This window comes from Dreissena polymorpha, chromosome 14 (assembly GCF_020536995.1).
Source record: "Dreissena polymorpha isolate Duluth1 chromosome 14, UMN_Dpol_1.0, whole genome shotgun sequence".
Classification (NCBI taxonomy): Eukaryota; Metazoa; Mollusca; class Bivalvia; order Myida; family Dreissenidae; genus Dreissena; species Dreissena polymorpha.
Genome location: NC_068368.1, coordinates 18,192,908 through 18,211,732, shown reverse-complemented (window position 1 = coordinate 18,211,732; position 18,825 = coordinate 18,192,908). Strand labels below are relative to the sequence as shown.

The 18,825-nt window shown below is 35.0% G+C and overlaps 1 non-coding gene across 1 annotated transcript; it reads left to right on the top strand.

Annotated features, from left to right (window-relative positions):
- The first annotated feature begins 10,438 nt into the window (after positions 1 to 10,438).
- On the top strand, positions 10,439 to 10,510 carry Trnag-ucc (transfer RNA glycine (anticodon UCC)). The gene has a single exon. It is a non-coding gene; the product is annotated as a tRNA-Gly (tRNA).
- Positions 10,511 to 18,825: the final 8,315 nt, after the last annotated feature.

Here is an 18,825-nt window from a genome sequence, read left to right as displayed (position 1 = left end):
ATTTTGTTTAAAATAATCGACCAATATATTAATATTTACAGTAGAAAAAAAATCGTTCCATGTAACTTCATTGAGTGCCTTTTACACTGTAATTCCCGACGCCCTTTGATGCTTTGCATAAATACTTATCTTGTTGTGTTTTGATATACCGGTATATTTAAATAATACTTCGCATTTTTTCTCGGTACTAAATCTTCCGGGGAAAACAGAATGGCCTATCGATAAGACACGTTAACGTACGAAATAAAGGTTTCGGTATAAAAACGTTATTGAAAGTAAGCGTCGGTTGTGTAAAGGTCAGCATGGTTGCCTTCCAAGCAGCCGATCCGGGTTCGATTCCCGGCCGACGCATGTTTTTCCGCTGTAGCTTAATTACTTGTGTGTGTTGATTTCAATAATTAACACAACTTTGACAGACGCATAAAACGCACTGTTAAGCGCAACATTTTAATTAACGTTCCTTCTGACGTCGAACGTAATTCATATGTTAAAATTCACACATGCTATCATTGTAGAGAATTACACATTGGATTCGTGCGTTAAGTGGACTTTAGTGACTTAACATTACAAAAAACAACATGGCGGCCAACAATGTAAAATTTTGAATACATTAAAAGAAAGAAAATAAATTATTTAACAATCTGTCAGTGTATAAAGCCCATAAAGTTTATTGCAGCACGACGCGCGTTGATAAGCAATGACAAACATAACAAGGACACATATGGTACAGGCTGGATTGTACAATGTCACATAACGTTGATAGGAGACTAGACTAATGTTATGCTATCGAAAATTTACTTATAAATTAATAAGCTGTATCGCATATATAGTTTTTAAATATATGTTTTTAATATATTAGAAATAATATGTTAACTTTAATATTGCAGATATCGAAGACACAAAAACTTGGTATACACGACACAGTCGCTGACTTTCTCTATTCAGATATGACACGTTAACGTACGAAATAAAGGTAACGGTAGAAAAACGTCATTGATAGTGAGCGTCGGTGCTGTTAAGGCCAGCATGGTCACCTTCCAAGCAGCCGATCCGGGTTTTTTATTCCCGGCCGACGCATGTCTTTTTTTGTGCCGCTGTCGCTACAATACTTTTGTAAGTTGATGTCAATAATTATCACAACTTCGTCAGTCAAATAAAACGTACTGTAAAGCGCAACAGATTAATTTTCGTTCCTATTGACGTCGAACGTAATTCAAACGTTAATATTCACGCATGATTTCTCTGTAGAGAATTGCCCTTTGTAGCGTGTGTTTAGTGGAGTTTGGTTTATCTTTATTACACAAATCAACTTGGTGGCCATGATTATACAATGTGGGATACTTTTAAATGAATAAAATGAACTATTTAACAATCTGACAAGGTATAAAGCCTGGACAAGTTAATTACAGTAAACGCACACATATGGTACAGGCAGGAAAGGAAAATGTCCCATAACGTTGATAAGACACATGACAAACGTAATGCTTTAGACAATTTACCAACACATTAAGAACGTTATATGGCTTATTGCATGGCTATGTTAGAAATGATATCTAAAGTGTAATATTGTATATCAGATTAGATAAAAACAATATATTCACGGCTCACTCGTTGATTTTCTCTATACCGATATAACACGTAAACGAACGACATAAAGGTTCCGGTAGAGTAATAACGTTGTTGCTAGTTAGCGTCAGTGGATAATGGATTGCAACAAGATGTGTGATGTTTTATGACCACCATAAAATCGCGCTGGCCAGTCGAATTCCAATACCGTTGATTGCAGACACATTGTAATGCTTTTGAAAATTGACTAATAAGTTAAATGCTTTATATGACTTACTCCATGGCCATGTTTGGTGCAAAATATTTACTTCAATAGTGTAGACGGAATCGACAAACATATAGTGTACATATTTGACACGATGACGTTCTCAATACCGATAAGTAACGTTAACTCTCGAATTAATCCTAAGAATATAATACCAATATATTTACTTCAATAGTGTAGACGGAATCGACAAACATATAGTGTACATATTTGACACGATGACGTTCTCAATACCGATAAGTAATGTTAACTTTCGAATTAATCCTAAGAATATAATACCAATATATATCATTGCGTCGGTGGTGTAAAGGTTAGCATGGTTGCCTTCCGGCCGACGCACGTTTTTGCCTAAATTTCGACGAAAGTTTAGTTTGTTGAATTTAATTATTACCAAAACCTCGACTGTCATTTAAAACGTACTGTAGAGCGCAACGGATTAATTTACGTTCCTATTGACATCAAACGAAATTTATATGTTACTATGCATGCATGGTTTCCCTCTAGATTAGATTAGATCTTTAGATAACTAAAGTGTAATATTGTATATCAGATTAGATTAAAACAAGATACCCACGTCCCCGATATAACACGTAAACGTACGACATTAAGGTTACGGTACAGCTACGTTGTAGCTAGTGAGCGTCGGTGGATTGCAACAAGATGTGTGATGTTTTATAATGACCATCATAAAAACACGCGTATAGTATAGGCTGGCCAGTCGAATGTCCAAAACCGTTGATTGCAGCAGATACGTAGATAACAGAGATAAGCAGCTCGCCAAATATCGGAAAACTCTCGCACGTCACGGGTTTCGGCGAGATAAGCGCGCCATTATTACAATATGCAGAAGTTTGTCGGTTGCCACGGTAGTTAACACGCTTATCAACATTTCTGAAACACGATTTCGCGTTTCAGTTTTTGCTATTAGAAACACATAAACTGTTATGTAAGATTAAAATGAGAATGTATGCGGTATTATCACACAATTGTAATGTGTCAATTAAAATAAATCACATGCCGCATTGTTGAATTTAGCGATTTTATTCGCCTCCAGTTTGAAAAAACACACACCATGATATCCGGTATTAAATGATGGTCTTTGAAATACGATAAATTCAAATTCAGAAGCGATCAGAATCTTACGTCAAACAACTAATAATTGGTTGTTTTAGATTTTTGTTTTTCATTTTAATTGCAGTGTTTAAATTTGATAAATCTGACTACCATTTACGTGTAGTATTATTTGAATAAAGCTCTGAACAAATTCGTCTTCTTATGGAGAGCATCTATTCTTGGTCTGCTCTAATAGACTGTTTGTGTTCATTGTTCTCTTTAATAACCGCTAAATTCAATGCACGATTTTACCAGTTATAACATTACCACAGAGAGTATATGTATAGAATAGAAATCTTCAGACCCGTATACTGTGCCATTCTCCGTAATTAAGCATATCGATCCAGTTATAAAGTTACTTTTCTGTGTTTCTTCACCATGTCTATAACGGATTTTAATCTGGATTTACTACTAGGTATACCGATTATGATGAATATTGTGATAGTGAATTATGATGAGTATTGTGATAGTTAATTTGTTCAGGACTTTACTCAGTCAGTTGTGTATGAGTGCCAAGAATGCAAAGTTAATGAAAAGAACATATGGATTCCGTATGTTGTAAAAAGAGCATCATCTAAACTTGAAAAGTATGTCCTCTTATGTACATAATGATATAGTAAAAGGAATGTGTCCCGGCTTCTACAGAGGAGCCTATGCAACCATTTATCTGATAAAGTCTCTTCATAAACCTCTGTAGTAACAATTTTAGTTTGTGCAATTAAATAATGCATGAACATAGTTTTTACAGTTTAATGATATTTATCAAAACTTCATTACTCGTTGACAAATATATCAATACACCTGGCATAACAAAACTTACGCAATGTATAAACATAACACATATTAAGCAAGTTGTTGATATTACAAATAACATATTTGAAGAAAGCAACTAATATTCTGCAGTTATGCAGGCAACAAACATGATAGCATAAGAGCCATTATTGTATGAGGCAGGGTATTAATGTTTCTGAAGAAAAATCATAATCACATAAGAATGTTTCATCATGGAGATTAGACTACAGATGTGACTAAGAGTGTTGACATGTTTTTACTATTGCAATATACGGAAAAATGCCCTGTTGCCTGGCCATGTTTTTAAACCAACCGGGACCATTTTTGAACTTGTCCGAGATATCATTGGGACACATTTTTTTACCAAGTTTCGTGAAAAAGGGACAATAAATGTGATCTCTAGTTTTAAAAAGGTTTTTCTATAGCCATATATAGACATAAAAATTCCCCACCCCCTGGTATCAATTTTTTCAACCAACCGGAACCATTTTTGAACTTGCCCAAGATATAATTCTGACACGTCTTCTGACCAAGTTTTATGATGACGGACAATAAACCGGAACCATTTTTTAACTTGTCCAAGATATCATTGGGACAAAATTAATGATCTGACCAAATTTCATTAAGATTGGACATTAAATGTGGCCTCTACAGTGTTATCAATTCAAATTTTTACGCCGCATAACACACACCACACGACGGACAAAAGGCGATCACGAAAGCTCACCATTAGCACATTGTGCTCAGGTGAGCTAAAAGGCAAAAAGATAATTACTAGCCCACAAAAAATGGTCCTGGGCAACTTCCTAACCATGAACATACACAGTAGTGTGTACTGCTTCATTAACACATACTTTCATACTTAAATATGTTTTGTCATTGCTTTGGTATGAATGTAAACAGAGCATGTCCAGGTCTCTTGCGTGCGTATTGACAATATATGGCTTTGGATCACTTCGTTCAGTTTGGAACACTCAACCTGATAGACGCAGTGATCTCAACTTGACAGTCTCCAACGTCAGCTGAGTCTGGTTCTGTTGTTGACGATGACGAACCACAATGAGTTGCTTTGTCTTCATACATTGCGGTGTTGAGAGAAGTATCATCCCTCGTTATCAGTTATGGATTCATCCTCATCCAGCAAGAAACAATCGTCAAGTGATGTTGGGGATGATTCATCAAGTAAATGTCAAGATTGCTCGTGCTGCTCCTGCACCCCATAACTCAGGCGCTCTCTCCTGGGCATGGCAAAACTGAAAATACAAATTAGCATATCAGATGAACACCAAATCATATGATATGTATTATATGTTATTCTAAATTTAAATAAAAAATATAAAGGCCTCATGGAATTATTAAAGAATGCATATAAGCATGCATTTTATATTGTTTCATAGGTGAATTCTTTTTTTTTCTATCAGCAACCAGACAACATTCAGGCTGTTCAATTGACTTGTTACTGCATATTGTAATAATGGCAATTTCTTTAGATTTAACAGTCTACTGCAGTTGACTCCCTAAAAGCCAGTTATCTTTAAAATAGGATTTATGTGTGTATCATGAATATTACATTGTAACCTAAAAACACTTCCATAATAAAGAAATCCTTTCCTTGTAATAGAATCAGCCTGATTTTTATAAATTCATTGTCATATCTCAGCAAATGAACACCAAAAGACAATAAACAACCAATCCACCATTTACACCACACAATACATGCAGGTAATAAGACAAATGTTTGTCTTATTACCAGGTACTGTGTGGTATTAAGTATTACCTGAGCTAAGACACCTTATCAAATTACCTTCCTATATTATAAATTGATCAACAAGCACCTGTTTGAAATTAAATTCTTAGCTTTAAATTTCCTTGATCACCGGATTAATATTAAATTATTAAATTCTTATATTAATTATTAAATGACTCTTATATCAAAACGAAATTTATACATTAAATCATATAGTAAATGATCAATTAATTAAAACCGTCCTTAACTTATAAAACTGAAGCACTCTTTAATTAAGCACATTCTTCAACAGTTTTAACTACACAAAATAAACAAACTATTATTTATACTAATTTGCACATAGTATGATTGCGAATGAGAATGAAGTCTACTTATAAATGTTTATTATACAAAAAGAGATTTAATTGGGGAGGGCTAATATGAAACCATACTGTGCCTGTGCCTAGCTACTTGAGATATATCCCCTGATAAGAAACATTTCAACACCCATATAGCCATAAACTAGGTGACATAATTGGCAGTTATGTAGGAAATAATACACAACATAAGTAACTGGGGTCAATTTGGCATCTGCCTTGGGAGATTTTTATGGATTTTTGGGAAAGTTAAAAAAGAAATAAAGGAATCTCTAACTGTGTGAACTTAAATTTAATTCAGATAATTTTAACTACAGAGATATCAATGGGGGGAATCACGTGGTCAGAATTGAAAAAACATGGCCGCCGATGCCTCGCTTAGATTGAAAAATTGAGTGTTCAAACAGGTACATTTTCCTTATTACTTACTTGTTTTTAATCGGATAACGCCTATCATATGGCCAGCCGGAAGCGGTTTCATAGAGTATCAACCGTTTCCCTCTGGTTGGTCGGAGTGTGGAGATTACTCATGGAATATTTTGCGATTTCTTGAACCGTCAATTGCTGTTGTACACGGACTAACAATAATATAACTGTTTTCACACTAATAAGCACGGTTTAAGTACCAGTTGGTCGTGCGGACGCATTGAAACTGGCAAAAAATGGATACATCGATTGCTAATGGCGTTATTTTCAAGGAAAAGTTGAGTTTCGATTGGTTTTGACGATTGCTGTTGAGCACGCACATGGCTGTTATACACGGACAACTTCTAGAACAACTGTTGTTGAGCACGCACATGTCAAGGAATACTGTTTTCTCCGCCGAATACGTATAAAACAACGTCGCATGGGCATGTTCTGGTACATGTAGCGATACATATCTTATGTATCCAGCAAAACACACATTTTGGTTGAAAATTGCCGTGTTTTTTTATATATAAACTGCAAAACAAAACGAAACACACAAATCAACTTTTATGTATGCTAAGCATATACTCAACACATATAATTATGAAATAGATTTTCCTTGATTTTCTAAGTAATAACACTTTTCCAATAAAATAGTTCAGTATTAAAACTATCAACATATTTATAACTGTTTTCACAGAGTCAGAAGCTCAGGAAAAGTACAAAACTGCTCACATAGGCACCAAACAGTATTGAAAGGGCCTTCGGGTTTTGGAAGCGAACCTTTCATGTCCTTCAGATGCACCCTTTTTTAAACTTTGGACACTAAAAATATGCAAGGTTTGTGCGGAAAATCAAAACGACTGAATGCAAATACCTGAAAAACAGGACAAATGAAAACTTGGATGATTTCATTATTTAAAGGAATATCAAAATGAAAAGAAGGACAGCTTTAAAACTCAGTCTGCACTTTAAAATGATATCATTGATGATATGATCCATAGTACATGTTGTCAGTTTTAGTCGCTAGAACTCTGAAGAGTTTGGATAGAAACAACTTTTGGCTTAAAGCGTGCACCCCCAAAATGGGGAAAATAAAATCTGGTGTAAATTTCTTATGCAAAGGGATACCAATATGAAAATATGTGCAAAAAATACAATTAAATTAGCACTTTAAAAAAAATATCAGTTATGATATGATGCAACACACCCTTTTTGAGCTTATGTCACTGGAAATATGCATGTTTTTCATGGAAAACCAAAATGGCTGAAAGCAAGTATGTGAAAAATAGGGTAAAATTAAAACTTGCACAACTTCATTATTTTATGGAATATTACAATGAAAATAAGGGCACACATACAACCCAATCAGCACTTTAAATGATACTATATATGATGTGATCCATAGTTTATATTCGAAGTTTTATTCGCTAAAACTATGAGGAGTTAAAATAGAAAATCAAATGCATCGGCAAAATGGGGTAAATACAATCTGGTGTAATTTTATTATCTAACAGAATTTCACTATAAAAAGGTGTGAATTCATTAAACCGAATCAGTTCTTTAATACAAAAATCAAATTTAATAATATTCAGGCCATATTTTCTTAGTTAAATGTGTCACAAGTTTACTGAAATTGGAGCAAAACGTGTGTTTTTCCGAGAATAGCGTAAACATGCAGTAATGTTTGTTACGATTCTTACCGTAACATCCGATGATGTCGCTTGTTTACTGAACTGGTCTGGTGAACACATTACCCAGCAATTTAAAAATAACATATTCAGTCAATGTCAACAAAGTACTCGCCGCCGTTGCTACGATTTCTTGCCGCCGTTGCTACGATACTTTTGATTTGCTGTCAATAAATACCACAACTTGACAGTCACATAACACGTACGATGGAGCGGAACACATTAATTTACATTCCAATGGACGTAGAACATAATTGATATGTTAATATTCAGGCATGATTTTTCTGTAGAGAATTGCACTTTGGATTCGTGTGTTTAGTGGACTTAGGTTACCTTCGGCCGGGAATCTATCCGGGATACGCTGCTAGGAAGGCAACACTGCTAATCTTTACACCACCGAGGCTCAATATATATGACGCTACTCTATCGTAACCTTTATTTTGTACGTTGACGTTTTATATCGGTCGAGAGAAAGTCAGCGAATGAGGTATGTATGCCATGTTTGTGTTTTCCGATTTACAATATTACATTAAGATATAATTTCAAATATTGACAAAAAACAAACCATACAACGTATTTAATTTATTAGAAAATATTCGATAGCATAACGTTAGTCTCGTCTCTTAATATCAACGTTTTGAGACTTGTACTATTCAGCCTGTACCATATGTGTGATCGTAATGATGGTCCTTGATAATCAAAGCGCATGTGGCTATAATAACAATTTCCGTGCTTTATACAGTGATATATTGTTAAATGGGTTATTTTCTTTCTTTTAATGTATCTAATGTACGCAATAAATGTTTCGATATAAAAAAGGTCATGAATAGAGAGCGTCGGTGGTGTAAATGTGAGCTTTGTTGCCTTCCAAGCAGCCGATCCGGATTCGATTCCCGGCCGACGCATGTGTTTGCCTCAATTTCGACGAAAGTTTGGTTTGGTGATTTCAATAATTACCAAAACTTCGACATTCATTTTCTAAAATGTAATGTAGAGCGCAACGGATTAATTGACGTTCCTATTGGCATCAAACGAAATTTATATGTTACTATACACGCATGGTTTTTCTCCAGATTATTTCAATTTGGAATCGTGTGTTTAGTTGACTATGGTTCATTTTTATTACATAAAAACATAATGGTGGCCATGCTTGTACAATTTGGGACAATTTTAAAGAAAGGAAATTAACTTGTTGACAATCTTTCAAGGTATAAAGCCTGGACAAGTTAATTACAGTAAACGCACACATATGGTACAGGCTGGAAAGGAAAATGTCCCATAACGTTGAAAAGAAACATGACAAACGTTATGATTTAGAAAATTTACCTACAAATAAAGTACGTTATATGTCTTATTGCATGGCTATGTTAGAAATTATAACTTAACTATAATATTGTATATAAGATGAAATTATAACATGATATCCACGGCTCACTCGTTGATTTTCTCTATACCGATATGACACGTAAACGTACGACATTAAGGTTACGGTAGAGTTACGTTGTAGCCAGTGAGCGTCGGTGGATTGCAACAAGATGTGTGCTATTTAAATACGACCATCATGAAACACGCGCGTATAGTACAGGCTGGCAAGTCGAATTTCCAATACCGTTGATTGCAGACATTATGGAATGCTTTGGAAAATTTACTATTTAGTTAAATACGTTATATGATTCCACGACTATGTTTGGCGCAATATATTAACTTCAATATTGTAGACGGAAACGACAAACATATGGTGTATATATTTGACGCGTTGACGTTCTCACTACCGATATGTAACGTTAACGTTCGTAAAACGTGTATTGTATAGTAGCAATATGAGCGTCGGTGGTGTAAAGGTTAGCATGGTTGCCTTCCAAGCAGCCGATCTGGGTTCGACACCGGCCGACGCATGTTTTGTCGCCGCTGTAGACACAATACTTTTGTTTGTTGATTTCAATTATTATTTCAATTTCGACAGTAGCATAAAACGCACTGTAATGCTCAACAGTTAAGTTTACGTTCCTATTGACGTCGAACGTAATATGTATGTATATGCACGCATATATTTTTCTCAGGTGGACTTAAGTTACTTTAAATTAAACAAACAACATGCTCGCCAAGATTGTATAATTTTGGATGAATTCAAAGAAAGGACATACACCATTTTATAATCTATCAAGGTAAAAAGCCCGGAAAATTTAACAACAGAAAGATGCGCGATGATTAGCAAGGACCAGCATAAGGAGCACACATACGGTACAGGCTGAATTGTACAATGTTCTACAACGTTGATAAGGAACTAGACTAACGTTATGCTTTGAACATTTACTAATAACATAAATAAATGAAAGGCTTTTTTGTTGGCTATATTTGAAATAATATTTTAATTTTAATGTTGCCGATCGGAAGACAGACAATATGGTATACACAGCTCACTCGTTGACTTTCTATTTAACGTTATGACACGTTTACGTACCAAAAAAAGTTTATGGTATAGTAGGATCGTATATATTGGGCGTCGGTGGTGTAAAGGTTAGCATGGTTGCCTTCCAAGCAGCCGATCCGGGTTCGATTCCCGGCCGACGCACATTTTATTGCCTCAATTGCGACGATACTTATGTTTGATGATTTCAATAAGTACCACAGCTTCGACTGTCAAATAAAACTTCGACATTAATTTAAAACGTACTGTGGAGCGAAACAAATAAATTGACGTTCCTATTGACATCAAACGAAATTGATATGTTAATATGCACGCACTGTTTCTCTCCAGATTATTGCTCTTTGGAATCGTTTGTTTAGTTGAATTTGGTTTACAAAACAAACATGTTGGACATGATTGCACCATTTTTGATACTTTTAAAGAAAAAAATAACTATTTAACAATATCTCAAGGTATAAAGCATCGAAAAGTTTATTTCAGAAGACGCACTCATATGATGCAGATTGGATAGTAAAATTTCCAATAACGTAGAGAACACACTGGACTATGGTTATGCTATCGACAATTTACTTATGAATTTAGTACGTTATATGGCTTATTGCAAGCTATGATATAAATGATATCTAAACTGTAATATTGTAAATTAGAAGAGATAAAAACATGTTATAAAGGGCTCACTTTTTTACTTTCTGTATACCGATATGACGCGTTAATGTACGAAATAAATCCAACAATAAAGTAATTCCGTAGCTAGTGAGTGTCGGTGGTGTAAAGATTAGCATGTTTGCCTTCCAAGCAGCCGATCAGGGTTCGCTTTCCTGTCGACGCAAGTTTATTTCTGCCGCTCACGCTAAAAGACTTTTTTTAAATTTCAATAATTACCACAACTTTGACAGTTACATAAAACATACAGTCGAGCGCAACAGATTATTTTACATTCCCATAAACGTTAAACATAATTCAACTGTAATATATATACACATACTGCTTTTTTATCATTGTACTCTAAATTCGTGTGTTTAGTGGTATGGGGTTAACTTATATTATACACAACAAATGGTGACAATATTGTATTTAATTGTATAAATTTAAAGAAAGAAAAAGAACTAAATAACAATCGATCAATAAAAAAACCCGGAAAAATAAATAAAACATGTTGCGCGATGATTAACAATAACAATCAGACCATGCACACGAATGGTACTGGCTACGGTACAACGTCCTTCAACGTTGTTTCAAGGCAAAAGTAACGTTTGATAACGTTTTATTACGTTATATGGCTAGTTGCATGGCTGTGCTATAAATTAATTTTGAATGTCAATATTGAAGACCGGAATTGAAAACCTCTAAACGACAATGTTTGTGATACCGATATGACACGTTAAGGCACGGAATTATTGCACAGTCGAGCGCAACAGATAATTTAACGTTACCTAAAACGTCAAGCGTAAATGTAATATTTTTACATGCACGCATAAGTTCTTTCTTAATCAGTTCACTTTGGGTTCGTTTGCTTGGACTGTGGTCACAAATTACACAAACAAAACATAATGGCTAATATTGTAATTTTGTGCATACAACTTACGAAAGGAAATAATTCACAAGTTAATTGTAATACGATGCATGATGTTTCACTATTACCATAATAACAACACATGTTTGGTACAGTCAAGACAGTCAAACGTCCCATAACGTTGATTAGAAACACAACTAACGTTACGCTATCGAAAATTATATAATGATACAAAAACGTATTATGGTTAATTGCATAGCTATGTTGGTAATGAACTCTATTTGTCAATATTATAGACCGGTATAGAAAAACATAAAACGTTGGCGTTCGCAATACTGATATTGCACGCTAACGTATGAATGAATTGTTATAGTACAGAATCATTATGAAAGATGAGTATAGGTGGGGTAAATGTAAGCATTGATGCCTTAAAAGCTGCCGATCCCGGTTTGATTCCCTGCCAACGCAGTTTTTGCCGCTTTTGCGACAATCCTTTGATTTGTTTATTACAATAATAAAAGCCACTAAGACATTAACTTTAAACGTACCGTAGAAAGTACGGATATGTTTACGTTCCAATACAATTCAATTACATGCACGCAGTCGATACTGGTTCGATTCCCGACCAGGCTGGTTTGATCCTCTATTTTCACAATTGATGTTGAATTATTTTGATAATTTCAACAACTTCGACATAATGCGCAATTAAGTGCGCACCAATTCTTGTTGACGCTTCTATAAACGTCAAACGTTCCACGTACATACTTGTGTATGCAGAATATATAAGCGACCTTTCCACTTATGTTCCATATATTTTACTGGTCCGTGGTTAACTTACTAATTCAATTTAATTCAAATTCAAATCAATTTTTTTTATCTAAGTCTCAATCACATTGCATGTTCATACTACAATTTACACATACAATATAACACAATGACATGAATGTAACCAGTCATAAATGACTTATTACATGTAGAGACTGTACATTTTAAAAACTTTAAATTTAACATGACTACAACATTTTTAAAAACCAAGTTTTCATTCTACTTAAAACATGTTTACCATTAAAACATACTAAAAGATATTCTAAGACTCTGTATATACATATATACGTTATAAGTATGTTTATGTCCTAGAGTATACAAATTGTATACTAAATGCAAAATAGCATGGCAGCTGAGTCTTTTTATGTTGTGTATACATTTAAAAAACGAAAATGAAATAATTTAGTAAACAAAAGAGCCATGTCAAAAAATTTGATTGAAACAAGATTTGTGATTTTTATCTACGACCATCATTAACAACTCGCGTAAAGTACAGGATGGTCAGTCGAACCTCCCATAACGTTGACTGCAGACATACGTCTTGTAATTATAACGAAAATTTACTAACAAGTTAAATACGTTATATGACTAACTGCAAGGCTATGTTGGACGTATTAAAATTACTTGAATATTCTAGACTGGAATCGACAAACATATGGTGTACATATTTGACACGTTGACGGTCTCGGTACCGATATGTAACGTTCGAAATAAACGTACGAGTACAGTTGCTAAAGATAGTGAACGTCGTTAGTATAAAGGTTAGCATGAATGCCTTCCAAGCAGCCGATCGGTTTCGATTCCCGGCCGACGCATGTTATTTCCGCGGTTGCGACGATACTTTTAGGCTATCACTAAAATGTACCGTACAAAGTAGAGATTTGTTAACGTTCCTATACACGTCACACAAAGTAGAGATTTGTTAACGTTCCTATACATGTCAAGCGTAATTCACATGCTTATTTTAACTTACTTAATACAAAATAACATGGTGCTTAGAATTGTAATGTGTTGTATACAGTTAAAGAATAAAAAAGAAGTAATAAAGTACACGAACATTCGATGTATAAATACTTCAAAAGTGGATTGAAACATAATGTATTATGTTTAACAACGACCATCATAACATCAAAACAAGATCACGTATGGTACAGGCTGGATAGTCGTAATGTTGTTGAGAAAAAAGCGTTATGCTATTAAACTTTTACCAGTAAGTTTTATAAGTAATTTGGCTTGTAAACCGGTATTGAAATACATAAAACGCTGACGTTTGTAATAGCGATTTGACTCGTTAAGGTACGAAAAAACGTTACGGTGGAGTAGCATGTTAAAAGTCAGCGTCGGTGGTGTAAAGGTGAGCATGGTTGCCTTCCACGCAGCTGATGTGTGTTTTAATCCCGATCAACGCATGTTTAGCCGCTGTTCGGACAATTCTTTCGTTTTTTAAATTTAAATAATTAACTCAATGTTTACACACAGTTAACTAGTACAGTAAGAAGTACAAATTAGTGCTCTTTCCTGTCAACGTCAAACATCATTCACATGTTTATATGCACGTAAAATTTCTGTTTGACCATATCCCTTTGATTCGTGTGTTTTGTGGACCGAGGTTCATTGACCTTATACCAAACATCATGATGACCAATATTGTTGTTTTTTTATTATACATTTACCGAAAGGTAATAATGTACTTAACAAACGATCCCGGTATTACATCTGGAAATGTTAAATGCAAAAAGATGGGCGATGATTAGTGGTGTTGTAAAGTTGGTGTAAAGGTTAGCATGCTTGACTTCCAAGACGCCCATCCGGGTTTAATTCTCGGTCGGCGCAAGAGTTCTGCCGCTGTAGCGACAATTTTATTCGTTAAGATCAATATTTAAGTAAAACAAGTTCCTAATTTATCTAATAATCCGGTAGTTCAAGAATGGAAATGTTAACAGGTCCACCAAACTTATAGCGCAACAAGCGTGTCTACGATATAAAATTTGAATGAAAATTTCAAAACACGTACTAACCAATTCATAAGGAATGAATTTTCTTTCACGATATGATTACATTTGTATTGAATTTGTGTTCCGAAATATGGGGTTCTCACCCAGCCAATGACATCGACATGATCATTGTTTAATTTCTTCGAAATATATATAGTTCAAGAAATTTACATATCGAATGCTTTACACCGCGAACTCGGTCGCATTCCGCTAGCAATAGAAACATAAAGATGATCAAATAATTGGGGAAAAATCTTACTAGGTAATAACTGCACAGCAAAATGCTTGTTTTAAATACGATCACAACTAGACCTATCATATCAGTAAAGAAATACATATAATAAACATTTTATTAACGTTGGTGCTCGGTCATTAAAACCTCAATTTTTCGATTATGTTAATAATTTCAACAGTCATTTAATCCATAGGAATATCTCAATGACAATGACAATGACAATAGGTTTATTTGTAATGTAAGGCCTCCGGCCCAAAATACAAACATACATGCAATAATCATAAGAAGTGACATGGTATATAATATTAACAACAATAATGGTAATACGTGTTAAGTAAAAACAAAAAAGAATAATGCTTATAGACATATAGTCAATCATGTAAGCGTTTGTTAAATGTATTTGAAATATTATCCAAGACAATTGTTCAGTATCACATTTACGAATGAAACAGTATCGCACAAAATATACACTATATGCGAGTTTTCCTTCAGTTACAGTAAACTCTCCCGTAACTTATACGCAACGTCAAGATATCTGCCCAATGCAAAAATAGCTTGTTGCCTAGTGTCAGACATTATTAGTACAAATACATTTTCTGATATAGTACATTCCAACCAGTTATTCATGAAATATTGGTCTCTTATATTTTTATAAACAGGGCAGACTAATAAAAAGTGAAACTCATTTTCGATACTATACACATTTCTATGTAGACACAATGGACAGAATCTATATTCCCTGTCAATACCGATATGACGACCCTTTTCTATCATAAGTTGGTGGCCAGAACAACGAAAATTCGACAGACACTGTTTTAAACGATATGACAATGGTGTAGATAAGTAGCGCTCTGGCTCAATTAAGCTTTTAAACAGTTTATAGTGTTAAGCTTTTGCACGATAATTTATATCCCCTAAAAGGGTTTGCTTCGCACAGTCAACTAGTCTGGTATGGAATATGTTTAAGAAGGTAACACTGTTTCCAAGTTCATTACTAATCCATGCGTGTCCAAACTCGAACAAAAAAGTAGATGTTTAATATGCGTTGCCAACGTAACTCGACCAACGTCGTCTAAGCGCCGTAACATAAAGTATCACTGCTTAGGGTATCTGGTAGTAGCCATCTGTGTCAGAGTCACCCAGTATTTGACACACTTGAACATATAGTCAAAGGTAAGTGGGAGGCGTCCACATTCTGCTAATGCGAAACTGTTTGTTACGTTTTGATGCAAGTATGCTAACCGTTTGCAAAAATGCATTTGTACGCTTTCTATTTTATCACACATTTGATGTCCCCATAATTCCGCCGAGTATAACAGTATTGGTTTGACGATTGCATCGAATAATTTAAAAGCTTCGTGGTGGTGGAAATTGCCAAAATATGTTTGGTAACGGAATATTGAGTCGGCAGCCTTTTTCGCTTGCATTGATAACGTATCCTTGGTTTTCGTCCAGCATAATTTTGGTGTAAAGAATGATCCAAGGTTCCTGTGAAGCGGCACGACTTCAATAGGCGTTTTGTTATAGAACCATCGCTCATACTGTCTAAGTGGACCACCATTTCTAAACACTATAATTTTCGATTTGTCCGAATTAAGCTGCATACCCGTATCCTCGCAGAATTCTTGCATTCGGTTGATTTGTATCTGCAGTTTGATAGCGGTCTCGGCAGCTGCTGCAATGTCGTCTGCAAACATCAGTGCATGTATTTCATCCATTTGGTTGGATATAAAGATTCCACTTCCGCAATGCTGCTTCAAGTGAGTTACAAGGTCGTTTATAAAGAGCGCAAAATTTACGCTAGAACTGACGCATCCTTGTTTTGTTTCGATGTTACACTCAAAATATTCAGTAAGGCCTGTTGACAGTTTAACAAACGAGCGAAGCTGTTTATACATAGATATAAACACACCAAACAACAGGCTGTTTTCGTAGACCCCTTTTCGCACTAAGCTGCTTCATATATGCTGATGCTTACAACTATCAAACGCTTTAAAATAGTCAATAAAAAATACGTATACTCTTCCTCGTCGTTTTGTTATATATTTTTGAATAACAGCGCTTAAGTTAAACATATTGTCCGTTGTACTATAGCCAGATCTAAAACCCGCTTGTGACTCGTCGATTACTTCATACTGATCAGCCCATCGTGTCAATCGAGAACTAAGTATTTTCATAAAAACTTCACTCAAGCTATTTGCCACAGAGACAGCTCTATAGTTCTTCGGATCAAATTTAGATCCTTTCTTGTGTATCGGAGTAATCAGGCTCTCGCACCAATCCACTGGAAAATGTCCGGTTGATAAAACATAGTTAAACAGTATCTTTATGTAATGCAGTGTAACGTGTATTGTATGTTTGTACATTTCAATACATGTCGCGTATAAGGCCGGTCAGAATTTCATTATCAGTTATTTCGCAGTTTAATATATCATTGTCTCTAGTGTCTCTTACAGAAACGAAAATATTTTCGTAGACATGGTTATCACTAGTGTCAGAGAACAATGTTTCAAAATATTCCCGCCAATTATCTGCATCAATAACGTTAGTATTACAGTTCTCTCTGCCACTAGCATGTTAAGTACTTTTCCAAAAACACCTTGGGTTTTTACTATTTTCAATTAGCAAATTTCTCCGTTGCCTCTTAAGAGACAAACATTTTGCACGGCAGAGGTTTTTGAACACTTTTTAACTTGTAAGATATATGTCCAAATCATGCTTAGAGTTTGTGCGGCGGTATCGGTGTAAATTATATTTGTCATATTTCGCTTTAGTACAGACCTCGTCCCACCATTCAGGTTGTTTATTTGTAGTGTTTCGTTTGTTTGTTTTAACAAACAGCGTATGTGTCTTTTGTTCAATGAATATCATGTTTGAGTATGTCATAAACATGTCTGTAATATCGACACACTGTTTAAATTGTCGAACAATGAATATTTTCATCTTAGATCAACAATGCATTTTTACACATCTAATTGGACAAAATGAATCATACTAATAACACATTTATTCAACAACTTCTTAATTATTTACTTCAAGGTTTAAACGCTTGCTCCAGGAAATACTAGTATATCCAGGGCTTCTAGCTAATCCAGAAGGGCCATGAAAATCGATGCCGTCTTGCTGCTTTATCCAGTCAAAAATGTACTCATAATCCTCAGACAGATCAATTTTATACAATACTAATTCACATGTCACGAAAACGTCCCGTGACTTTGACCATTCCACCATCGACTTAATGACTCGACCGGAAACATCTGTGTCAGAGTCACCCAGTATTTGACACACTTGAACATATAGTCAACGGTAAGTGGGAGGCGTCCACATTCTGCTAATGCGAAACTGTTTGTTACGTTTTGATGCAAGTATGCTAACCGTTTGCAAAAATGCATTTGTACGCTTTCTATTTTATCACACATTTGATGTCCCCATAATTCCGCCGAGTATAACAGTATTGGTTTGACGATTGCATCGAATAATTTAAAAGCTTCGTGGTGGTGGAAATTGCCAAAATATGTTTGGTAACGGAATATTGAGTCGGCAGCCTTTTTCGCTTGCATTGATAACGTATCCTTGGTTTTCGTCCAGCATAATTTTGGTGTAAAGAATGATCCAAGGTTCCTGTGAAGCGGCACGACTTCAATAGGCGTTTTGTTATAGAACCATCGCTCATACTGTCTAAGTGGACCACCATTTCTAAACACTATAATTTTCGATTTGTCCAAATTAAGCTGCATACCCGTATCCTCGCAGAATTCGTGCATTCGGTTGATTTGTATCTGCAGTTTGATAGCGGTCTCGGCAGCTACTGCAATGTCGTCTGCAAACATCAGTGCATGTTTTTCATCCATTTGGTTGGATATAAAGATTCCACTTCCGCAATGCTGCTTCA